The following is an 11,681-nucleotide window of genomic DNA, read 5'->3' as shown; positions in this document are numbered from 1 at the left end:
GAGAGAGAGAGGGTGGTTCAGTTGCCTTTATTGGTCTGAGAGAAATGTAGGGAGGGTGCAAGTTGGCAAGAGAATGCTCCAATCCTCAGAGAGAGAGAGAGAGAGAGAGAGAGAGTTTAAAAGCTAAAGGAAGAAACAGAACCCAAGAGTGCAGAGAGAGGATAAAGGCTAAAGGAGAAACAAACCCGAGAGTGCAGTACTCGAGGAAGCTTCTCTGAGAGCTTTGGAGGGCAGGCACGGTGGGGGAGCATTCAATTCAAGATCTCGAGGCATATGTGGACGGGTCCGAGGCTCCTTTCAAGCCGAAATCATCTGCGGGGAGAACAAAGCACCTCGGATAAAGGGACGGACAGCACTAATACAGTTTGGGAGAGGGCAGAGAATACTGTTTGGAAGAGGAGAGAGAAGAGGGGTGGGGAGGGTGGCGAGGATAAAGGTAAACAAGGATTCGAGATAAGAAAGTACCATCGGAAGAGGGGAAGCTTCGCTTCTTTTACAGGGTAGTTTGCACTAGCAGCAGATAACAGCCGTTTGTGCGAACAAAAATCACATACAACGGGCACCATAAAAACAAAATATTGGGTGTTTGTTTTTTATAATATATTTTCTCTTACATAGACAATCCAAAAATCAAATAGGGATAGAAGAATTTTTATTAACGGAGTCCGTCGTTTTTTAATTTTTAAAAAAATAAAAAAATTATACGCGCCAATTAAGAAGAACCATCATAAAAAAAGATCATTTGCATCATTTTTCTTTCTCATCAAGCATTTCCTATTCTTTTTCTCATCAAGCCCTCTCTCCATCCATGAGGGCTTTCTTCTCCTCCCTAGTCTTTTTCTTCCTTCTTTTTGAAAATTATGTATCAATTTATCTAAAGTGTGCATTGGAATGTTGAATGACTATTTTGCTAGGTGTGTATCATTTGATCATATAGTATGTACTCATGAATACCATGTTCTGAAAATTATGCAATGATTTATCTGAAGATATGTATTAAGTTGCTGCTCAAGTATATATCGCAAAATCTTACAGTATGTTGGAAGTTACAACAAATCAAAACATTTGGTAATGGCAGTCAATGTGTGGTAATGGGTAGTCAATAATTATGTGGTAATGGGCTGCCTAATAATGTGGTAATGGATAGTCAATTTTTTTCTGTTAGAGTTAAGTGGCTTATGTTTTTATTTTGCATCGTAATGCCTATATAAGGCTGCCTAGTTTTTCATTTTGACATGAGATTAGAAAGAAATTACAAACTATTGTGTGCTTTGAAAAGAGAGTGGTATAGTCCGTAGACTTCTCTTAATATTGGTATCAGAGCCACTAGATATTTTCTCACCTTCTCTTCTTCTCATGGCCTCTACCAATACCCTAGTCAATTCACAAGTACCCAAGTTATCGAAAGATAACTATGAGAGTTGGTCAATCTAGATGAGAGCTTTATTAGGTTCCCAAGACTTATGGGAGCTAATGGTTGTTGGGTTCATGGAACCCACACCAGAGGAAGAAGCCGCCTACACTGCCGAACAAAAGAAGAAGGAAGGATAGTAGGACTCGTTTCCTACTCTATCAAGGGTTGATGAGTCTACCTTTGAAAGAGTTGCCGAAGCAACGACGAGTAAGGAAGCATGGAAAATCCTTGCTACGATCTACAAAGGAGTCGAGCGGGTTAAGCAAATTCATCTCCAAACTCTGAGGTAGGATTTTGAAGCCGCTCAAATGAAAGACGAGGAAAATATTTTCGACTATTATTCGCGATTAGTATTAATCATGAATAATATGAGGAGAAATTGAGAAAAAATAGAAGATGTACGAGTCATGGAGAATTTGCTCCGATCCCTCTCATCAAAGTTCGAGCACGTGGTGGCGGCGATTGAAGAGTCGAAGAATTTGGAGGAGATCTCAATTGAGGAGCTCTTGGGATCTCTCCAAGTTCATGAGCAACGCATGCAAAAGAAAACTATCTCCACAGCTTTAGAACAAGCGCTATAGTCAAAGATGACTTTAAGTGATCGAGGCTCACATGGTAGAGGCCGTGGTCATGGTAGAGGCAGGGGACGTGGTCCCCAATAGAACCACTCAAAATCAAGTGCAGACCTAAAGCTTTAGAGGCCGAGGACGAGGCAATTGGGGAAGATTCACACCTGGGCGTGGAAATCTTCTGTCTTTTAACAAGAATGTTCAGTACTACAACTGTCATAATTTGGGCACTATGCATCAGATTGCTGGCACAAAATCGAAGAGCAAACCAATCTTGCTGAAGTAACAAATAATGAGGGTAACAACTCTACATTTCTTCTTGTTCATGATGATTCAAGTGTTCAGAATGATGCTTGGTACCTTGACTCGGGTGCTAGCAACCATATGTGCGGAAAGAAAGAATTTTTCATGGAACTCACAGAAGGAGTTCATGGAAATGTGAGTTTGGGAGATTCTTAGAGCTGTTAATGAGCCGAGCCGGCTCGTTTCACAAAATCTCAGGCTCGGGCTCGGTACCGAGCCCTGTATTGGGCTCGGGCTTGCTTGGCACAGCCTGACTCGGGCTTGAGCTCGTAAAACTCATTTGCCCGAGCGCGAGCGCGAGCCCGCCCCATCCCCATCCCCATCCCCATCCCCGAGCTCGGTTTGTCGTCGGAGAGAAGAACGAAGGAAAGAAAGAAAGAAAGAAAAGAAGAAGAAGAGAAGAAAGAAGGAAAGAAAGATAGAAAGAAAAAGAGAAAAGAGAAGAAATGACTCACCGGTTCATCATCACGTGCGGTGGCCGCTGGCTTTGGCCGCAAGCACTTCCGGCATGGGCGTTGGCTGCAGGCATGGGCGTCGGCCGCAGGCACGACTGAGGACGCCGCGGGCTCGGCCACGAGTGCCGCCGGCCGTGGCCCGAACCTCCCATGCGAGGGACTCCTTCCCTGATTCACCAGTGGAGAAGGGCTTCTCCTCCCCTCCTGTTGCCGGTGGAAGAGTCGGCAAAGAGAGAAAAGGAAAGGGGGAGAAAGGGAGAAGAAAGAGGGGCCTCGCTGGAACGTTCTGGAGAAACCAAGAAGAAAGGAGAAGAAAAGAAAAATAAAGAGAAGGAGGAGGGAATGGGTTAACAGGTTGGATTCAGGTTAACGGGTTGAGTCCGAATCCAAACTAATCCAATCCGATTTACAGAAATTAAATGGATTTGGGTTAGCTCGGGTTGGGTCTGATCTAAATCCAACTGGGTTCAATCAGATTGGGATTTAAATTGATTAAGCCAAATAAAATTTAACTGGGTTGAGTCCAAGTTTAATTAAGATCCAATTAAATTATTAATTGGACTGAGCCGTCATTGGGCTCGTGAGCTACTCGAGCTCGAGCTCGGGCTCGGGCTCGGATTGAAATGGGCCTTATTTTGGGCTTGGGCCCGTTTGACTAACGAGCCGAGCTCGAGCCGAGCTTTTATCGAGCTGGGCCTGAGCCGAGCCCGAGCAGCTCGGCCCGTTAACAGCCCTAGAGATTCTTCAAAACTCCTAGTTAAAGGCAAAGGAAAGATCAAAATCTATCAAAAGAATGGTAAGCTCAAGTATATTTCTGATGTTTACTATATTCCTAACATGAAAAGCAATATTATTAGCATCGGTCAACTACTTGAAAAAGAATACATATACATATGGAGAACAACCATCTTGGTTGAAAAATGCAAATGGAAGCCTCATAGCTTGTGTTAAGATGATAAAGAACCGTATGTTCCCCTTGCATCTAAATACGGAATTCAAGAAGTGTTTTCAAGGACTTGTTGAGAATGAGTCATGGAGGTGGCATCTTCGCTTCAACCATCTAAACTTTAATGGCCTGAAGCTGTTTTCTACGGCCGGCATGGTACATGGCCTACCAGCAATCGATCCACCAAATCATATTTGTGAAGGTTGCATACTTGGCAAGCAACCACGGCTTCCTTTTTCTAGTGAAAAGTCATGGAGAGCAGAGGCACCATTGCAACTTGTTCACACTGGCATCTGCGGACCGATTGAGCCTGTCTCTTTGGGAGGTAATAGATATTTTATTACCTTTATTGATGACTTCAATAGAAATTATGAGTGTACCTTCTTAAAGAAAAATCTGCCGTTTTCATTACTTTCAAGCACTTCAAAGCTCTAGTTGAAGCGGAGAGTGGGTTACAAGCTTTTAACTCTCCGATCTGACCGAGGTAGTGAGTACACCTCAAATATCTTTCAGAATATTGCAGGGAGTAAGGCATAAAGAGGAAGTATACTACGCCTACACATCACAGCAAAACGGCATCGCAGAGAGAAAGAACTGAACCATCCTTGACATGACAAGAACCATGCTCAAAGAAAAGGGATTGCTGAAGCAGTTCTGGTTGGAAGCTGTGGCGTGCTCAACTTATTTTGCTCAATCGATGTCCGACGAAGATAGTGAAGAACAAGACACTTAAAGAGGCATAGAGTGGTTACAAGCCTAGTGTGACACACCTAACGAATATTTGGGTGTGTTGCATATGCTCAAGTACCTGATGTCAAAAGAAAAAACTTGATAATCGCGGTGAAAAATGTATCTTCATTGGATACAGTGAGGAGTCAGAAGCATATAAGCTCTATAACCTACCTAACCAAGAAACTAGTAGTTAGTAGAGATGTCGTCTTCAACGAAGGAGAATCATGAAACCGGAGCAATGAAGAAACTGCCAAAGAGCAACTTATAGTGGATGAACCTAATGAACCCCCACAAAAGGCTCCACCACCAGCTACACCACCATCTCCTCAACAAGCTACACCCTCTTCTGGAAGAGGCTCTTCATCTTCTGGGGGAGGTAGTAGCAACAGATCTACCATGCATTGAGGTCCCATCAGAATGAGAAGCCTTAGGAAGATTTATGAGCAGATAAAAGATGACGATGAGCTCAATTTTTTCTGTTTATATGTTCACCACGAGCTTCTCACCTTCCAAGAGGCCAAGGAAGAAGATTGTTGAGATCGGCAATGGAGGAGGAGATTCACACCATCCAAAAGAATAACACCTGGGAGTTTGACACACTTCCGCAAATCATAAAGCGATTGGTTGTCAAGTGGGTATACAAGATTAAGCGAACAACAGATGGTGGAATTGATCGGTTACAAGACGAGGCTTGTAGCGAAAGGCTACAAACATAAATATGGCATCGATTATGAAGAAGTATTTGCTCCGGTTGCTTAAAACTGGATACGGTGAGATTATTGATTTCCCTTGTAGCTCATCACATATGGAAGATATACCACCTTGATGTTAAGTCAGCATTCCTCATTGGCATACTTGAGGAAGAGGTATATGTGCAACAACCAAAAAGTTTTCTGGTGAAAGGGCAAGAGAACAAAGTTTACCGCCTGAAGAAAGCCGTGTATGGTTTAAAGCAAGCACCACAGGCCTGGAACGCGATCGATGAATATCTTCATCAAAATTGCTTCACCAGATGTCCCTATGAGCATGCCGTCTACATGAAAAGAAACCATCAAGGCGAATTTCTAATAATTTGCCTTTATGTTGATGACTTGCTATACACAGGTAATAGTGCTGAGATGTTTGTAGAGTTCAAGATATCCATGTTCAATGAATTTGAGATGACGGACAATGGGTTGATGTCCTACTTCCTTGGCATCGAAGTGCAGCAGCAGCAAGATGGGATCTTTATATCCCAAAAGAAGTACATGAAGGAGATCTTGGAGAATTCAATATGAGTAACTGCAACCCAGTGAACACCCCAGTAGCCATAAGAATGAAGCTATCTAGAGAAGAAAATGGAGGTTTCATGGACTCGACTCTTTTTAAGAGTCTAGTTGGTAGTCTGAGGTACTTGACGATCACTAGGCCCGATATCGTTTATGGAATCGGACTTGTGAGTTGCTACATGGAGACACCAAAGGAGTCTCATTGGCTAGATATGAAAAGGATTCTAAGATATATTAATGGCACTCTCAACCTTGGTCTTTTCTATGCTTATGATGAAATTGTACAACTAGTTATCTATTCAGATAATGATTGGGGAGGTAACCAAGATGAGAGAAAAAGCACCGCAGGATATGTTTTCTATCTTGGGTCAACTGCATTTTCTTGGACCTCCAAGAAGCAAAGAGTTGTGGCCTTATCGTCATGCGAAGCAGAATATGTGGCAGTTTCATCAACCATTTGTGAAGCAATCTGGTTATGGAATTTGTTAAAAGAGTTGGATCATGCACAACAAGAACCGATAGTGATATATGTGGATAACAAATCATCCATAAAGCTCGCAAAAAATCCAATCCAACATAGGAGGAGCAAGCACATTGATACTCGGTTCCATTTTCTTAGGGACCATATAAAGAAGAAAACTATGGAATTAGATTATTGTCATACAATGGAGCAAGCAGCTGACATTTTTACCAAGTCGTTGCCGATTGAATCCTTTAGAAGGCTAATAGAAATGCTCGGATTGAGAACATTTTGATTTGAGAGGACGTGTTGGAAGTTACAACAAATCAAAACGTTTGATAATGGGTAGTCAATGTATGGTAATGGGAAGTCAATGTATGGTAATGGGTAGTGAATAATTATGTGGTAATGGGCTGCCTAATTATGTGGTAATGGGTAGTCAGTTTTTTTTTTTCTTTTAGAATTAAGTGGATTTACATTTTCGTTTTACATTGTAATGCCTATATAAGGCTGCCTAGTTTTTCATTTTGATATGAGATTAGAAGAAATTACAAACTATTGTGTGCTTTGAAAGAGAGTGGTATAGTCCGTAGGCTTCTCTTAACACAGTATGTATCAGAAAGCTAACAAGTATATATTACTTAGCTATATAGTATGTACTGAAGAGCAATCATTTTCAGACTTGTGTATCGATTTACCTAGATAATGTATATTGGGATGTTAGATGACTATATTGCTAGGTGTACATCGACTAGCTATTATACTATATATGGTGAACATATATTCTGAAACTATATATCGATTTTATCTGAAAGTATATATTGGGTTGCTACTAGTTGTGTAACAGAAAGCCCATGAGTGTGGAATCACTTGATGAAGAAGAAAGAGAATGCGGCGATCTTTTTTCCTCACGGTCTCTATTAGCATGTGAATTTTTTTTTTTTTAATTATGGAACTAATGGACTCTGTTAGTAGAAGTTCTATCTTTATTGGACTTTTGGAATTTTCTCTTTAAGATGCACGTAAGAGAAAATATGGAAAAAAAAGAGTTCCGCCCCATATGATGTACTATGGTGCCTGTATGATTTGTGTTTAGTTTGCATTGGATTCTCTCTCTAAAATTTCAAAGGGGGCCAAAATATAGTTAAGCATGAAAGCAGGTTGGGAACATTAATATTGATTGTTGTCTTACAAAGGACCTGAGTTATGTGAATGTTTCTAGACTTGAATGTTGATAGTGTCTACAATTTACAACATGATATGGAGGGCATTTGGGAAGATGCATTGCAGGACAGATTGATTTAAATGCATAAATTAGATGTGTGGTAAAGGACTTGACAAAGTGGCTCCATCCAAGTGAGGCTACCACACCAAGGAGTTTGTCTCTGAAGTTCCAAGATGTTACAATAATTGAATAATTATATCATCTAGAGGAGCAAAGAAAAAGAGGGCATCACCAGCATGTTTGAAATGGAGGGTTATAACTTATGAGGTCTGATCATTTGGATTAGTTTGGGCTGCCACTAGACCAGCCTGCAGATCAAGCACGCGCTCTGCACGTGCTAAGCCAGCAGTAGACTCCCGATGGAAGTCTTCTTTCCTTTTCTTTCCCTGCACCAAGGATGTTTGGTGGAAGATGATAATGTAATTCATAACATGTTTTAACAATTTTCAATGCTTACACCAACCCATGTTTCATCCATCAAAATCTCAGGCGCAAAACGATGACCTCATTAAGGCTATCACAGTAGAGGAAATTGAGCAAGCTCTTAGGAACATGCATCCAGATAAAGCTCCGGATAGTTTTCCCTCCTTTTTTCTTTCAAAAGTTTTGGCATCTTATCAAAAAGAAGGTCATCAATGCGGTCAAATATTGTTTTTCAAGTTGCTAGTATGCCAAATTCTTGGGCCAAATTAATCTATGTCACCTCATCCTCAAAAAATTAATCCTGCTAATGTGGATGAATGCAATACTATCTATAAATTGTAGCAAAGATCCTAGCCACTAGAATAAGCCTATTCTTCCTTCATCTCATATTTGAGGAGCAAGTGCTTTTTACCAGGGGGCATAACATTGCAGAAAATATCCTGCTAGCACAAAGAAATGATGCACTCCTTAATGTAGGCACCAACATCAAAAGCTTTAATTAGTATCAAGCTAGACATGGAGAAAACCTTCATTCGAATCGGATCCACCAGCCCTTCTTATTTAACATATGGTTTTCACGGTAGATTCATTAAATGGATTAGAGCATGTGTCACTCAAACCACTTTTTCAATTCTTGTCAATGGCTCAGCTTTGGCTTGGCTTTCACCTTCTTGTGGCTTCGGTAGGGTTGCCCATTATCTCCTTATATGCTTATATTACAGTGGCTCAATTTCTATCCGTCTTGATGCATGCTTGTGGTGCAAAGTAGTCCTGCTCAAAGTTTGTCCAACCAAGTCGGGTACAATCTGTGGCACCTGTCGTAATACTATTTGCTGATGACTCTCTACTTGTGGCCAGGGCTACTCTCAAAAATTCTATTTGCTTAAAAGCAATCCTTGATGCATATTGTTTCTCTATCTGGGCAGGCCATCGATGCTTCTAAGTCCCCACATCCGATTCAGTCCTACTACTCCTCGGAGATAAAAGGTGGCATCAGAAGGCTTTTTCAAATGCCGGAAAAGTGAGTGTTTTGGAAGTATTTGGGAGTTCCTGTGTCAGGTATGAGCCTCTACGGCCAGATGACTTCGTTTTCTTGGTGGATAAAATTGTCATGCCCCCGTTCCCGCGAGGCACGTATGGCACCCAGTGCCCACTGAGGGAGGAACATAGGGCTTCCCTGCCAGATATTGTCCGGTTTTGAGGCTCGTACGCATGCCGCATGCACCGCTCAGACTACTACTCAGAGGACAAAAATAGAGACACGGATTGCAACTATATTGCTTGGCTTGTATTGATGCTCCTTTACTTGTTATAGCCGGAATGGAAAAAAAGAATTTCGTGCCGGGACATCGGGTTGGGTAGTAAGAGGTTTCACTTGATTTCTTGGAGTCATGTTTTTTAAGCCTAAGGAATATTGGGTGGTCTGGGAGCCGTTTCGCTCACGCCAATGAAGGCAAGCTTCGATTACCAAGTTATCTGGTGTATTGGGGATGGTTCTAATATAGAAGTGTTGAAGACCCCTTAGTTGTCACCTATTCCTCTTAATGAATGGCTTAACTTTATTAATGTGGATGCTATAACTGATAACATGATGGTGCAGTCCCTTATGCTTCCTCCTGGCAAATGGAATCTTCATAATTGGCCCACTCTTTTCTCCTCTGAGATGATGAACAAGATCGCTAAATCATATCTGCTTAGGCCCCTAGGAAGCTAAATCATATTTTTGTTGGAAAAAATGGTGCCTAGAAATTGCTATATCATTATTTTATAAAAAAAATAATTTACTAAAATAAATTTAGAGGATTAATAAGAGCTTGTCTGGATCGAGGCGTATGATATACACTGCCCTAAGAAATATAATTTGCCTCCTATATGCAATGTTTGCGACGATCTCGTTCCCAAGATACAAACAGCTCAACTCAGCCCGATTCTCCTCTAACGAGCATGATCGCTGGGGAGGCTTGGATCCGACTAACTACTTTAGTTGCCCATAAAAAGATAAAAAGATAGAAAGTAAAAAAGTTGAAGAGTAAAAGAACTTTGTAGGAAAAAACTCTCGAAGACAGACTACTAGTGAAAAAGAGAAAAAGAGAGATCGGATTAGATTAGGATTAATCCTGGATGAGTCTATTTATAGGCTCTATCCGAAGACCGAAGAGATGCGAAATGTTTTGAAACATCGTATCTTTCGGAAGCCAACATACTCTTCTAAAGAGTCACAACTCTTCTGAAAGAGGTGCCTCGAAAAAAAATATTTTAAAATATTGCGAACAACTAAACTTTAAAGGATAAGAAAAAAATATTTTTTAAAATTAAAACTCAAACAATTTTTTGCCAAGGATATGTATAGCTTGCAGAACCAGCCATATCATTCGGGTACCATCCTGCATATGCAATGGGCATGGAAATAGATAAACCCATACAGGTCGAAACATTTCTAGTGGTGGAAGCTTTTATCGCCGTAGGTTTTTATCATACGTGACTAATGACGGACAGCCTAATGAAAGCCGGGCCAAGTCCTTGCCTCTCTCTCTCTCTCTCTCTTTTCTGTTTCTCATGCAGCAGAAGTGGTGGCCGCATGGTTATCCAATGGATTTCATCTCCAACCCATTGCAGGCATCATGGCTTGGAAAGCTTGTCACTTCTTGACATGCAGCTCCCCATGTTGACAGAGAAGCTAACCAAGCAGCTGATTTCTTGGCTAACACTGCCCTTATTGGGAGACATTATTTTTGACGCAGGAGGTGTAGTTCCTATCAGACTTAGCTTCAGCCAGCTGCACCTTGCTCTGTTTTGACACTGCTGTTCTCGTTGGAATATTTTGTCTCTGTATTATCCTTCAGATGCATATCAGGTTACCAGCTGCATTTGAAGATCTTTGGAATTTAGCTATCCTTTGCTTGTGTTGCCTGGTAAGTTTTATATTGTTGGGTTTTTTTTACCCTATCTTGTAAGATTGTCGCTGACTCTCTACTTTTACTTCAGCAGAGATGCCCTTCTTCTACCAATAAATAACTTATTTATTTACTCATTTCTTTTCTTTGACATATATTTATATTTCTTATATTATATATGAGTAGCAAATATGAATTTTTCAACAAGGATATCTTTTTATCTTACAAGGTGTTGGATTTTTGTAGGATACCAGATGTTGCCTCTTGAAATATTTTCCCCTTTGTATATTGATATAGTGTTCTCAGTAATAACTCCACATTATGACATGTCAAATCCTAGGCTCTAAAAAATAACAAGATCCACTCGTTATCTAGAAAAGACATTGACAAATACAACTTTATTTGATATATTTTTTCTATAAGAAAACCCGTACCCTGTGGATCATTCGAAGTATTACATTTTTACATTTTATTAAGAGGTCTAATTAAGAGGAAACCATGCAGTGATTTCCATAACATGATAAAAATGTGAAGGATAATTATAATATGAAACAAATTTGTCTTAAAAGTTATGGAAGAAAATGTTTATTCATAAAAAAAGTGTTGATAAATGTTAATTTTAGACTCACATTTTAAGATTTCTTATTTGAAGCACCCAAAGTTTCCGGGTTCCAACCCTATAGTTTCCTTGGTAACTAAACTATTATTTTGTGACAAGACTTTTTAATAATCAAAATATATTTTGTATAATTCTAAGACAGCCTAAAGTGTTAAGAAAAAAAAAATCAAACAATCTCTAGACTCCCGATTCAAAGTATCATGAAATTCTATCAAATTGATTTAAAGAAATCTTAGAGTCCCAATCTAAGAAAATCATTCTTTTAAAAAAAAATGTGAATGAGGATTACAGCTAGTCATTAATTTACTCACGCGACGTGGGTTTCCAATAAGAAAACGACAATATGGCAGATGATCTTGAAGATAGGAGGAGA

Source organism: Phoenix dactylifera, unplaced genomic scaffold (assembly GCF_009389715.1).
Source record: "Phoenix dactylifera cultivar Barhee BC4 unplaced genomic scaffold, palm_55x_up_171113_PBpolish2nd_filt_p 001241F, whole genome shotgun sequence".
NCBI lineage: Eukaryota > Viridiplantae > Streptophyta > Magnoliopsida > Arecales > Arecaceae > Phoenix > Phoenix dactylifera.
Note: the sequence above shows the minus strand (reverse complement) of the source record.